Here is a 622-nt window from a genome sequence, read left to right on the forward strand (position 1 = left end):
AAAATCCTGTGGTGCTCACTGCTGAGTACTCCGTGTCATTCTTACTGTATGTACAGGATGGAAATGTGGTAGACCACCATTTTAGGGGTCTAACTTGTCTCGCGCGCGTCTGTGTGTTTGTGTGTGTGGACAATTCATTCAGACCTGGTGTATAGCCGGGTCAGCCCTGTTTTGTTGTTCTGCCTCGCAGACCTTATGCCCCTGCCAAAAGGCATTAGTTTACTCATTTTACCCTGCCTTTGTAGAAAACAAAAAGGAACCGGACTCCCGTTTTAACAGAAGACTTCCATCACGGCCTAAATCCCCTTGATAAAGAGGGTGTAGTTAACGGGTTCAATATCTCTTGACCCAGCAAAGGCAAATGTCATGCATCAAGATCCGGAGAGAAAGGCAACCCCTACTCAGCTTACTTGACTACGTCAGTGTTGAGGAATCGGGAGGGGGCAAAGCAAACACCAGGGCACCCACATTTACAACAGCAAGTGCTGCGACTGGACTACGTTTGGCAAATCAAAGGAGAATCCACTGTCGGTCTTTGAAACTCGCCAGGAATCTTGTGTAGATTCGAGAGAAGCCATGGGGGTGATCATGACACTCCTGCTCCTGGTGGTCGTGGCAGTGA

At 48.6% G+C, this 622-nt stretch overlaps 1 long non-coding RNA gene across 1 annotated transcript in view; it reads left to right on the top strand.

Moving 5' to 3' along the window:
* Positions 1-622, top strand: part of LOC118411450 — a 10,901-nt gene that overhangs the window by 5,193 nt on the left and 5,086 nt on the right. The gene's annotated exons all lie outside the window — the stretch shown is intronic.

Source organism: Branchiostoma floridae, chromosome 3 (assembly GCF_000003815.2).
Source record: "Branchiostoma floridae strain S238N-H82 chromosome 3, Bfl_VNyyK, whole genome shotgun sequence".
NCBI classification, from domain to species: domain Eukaryota; kingdom Metazoa; phylum Chordata; class Leptocardii; order Amphioxiformes; family Branchiostomatidae; genus Branchiostoma; species Branchiostoma floridae.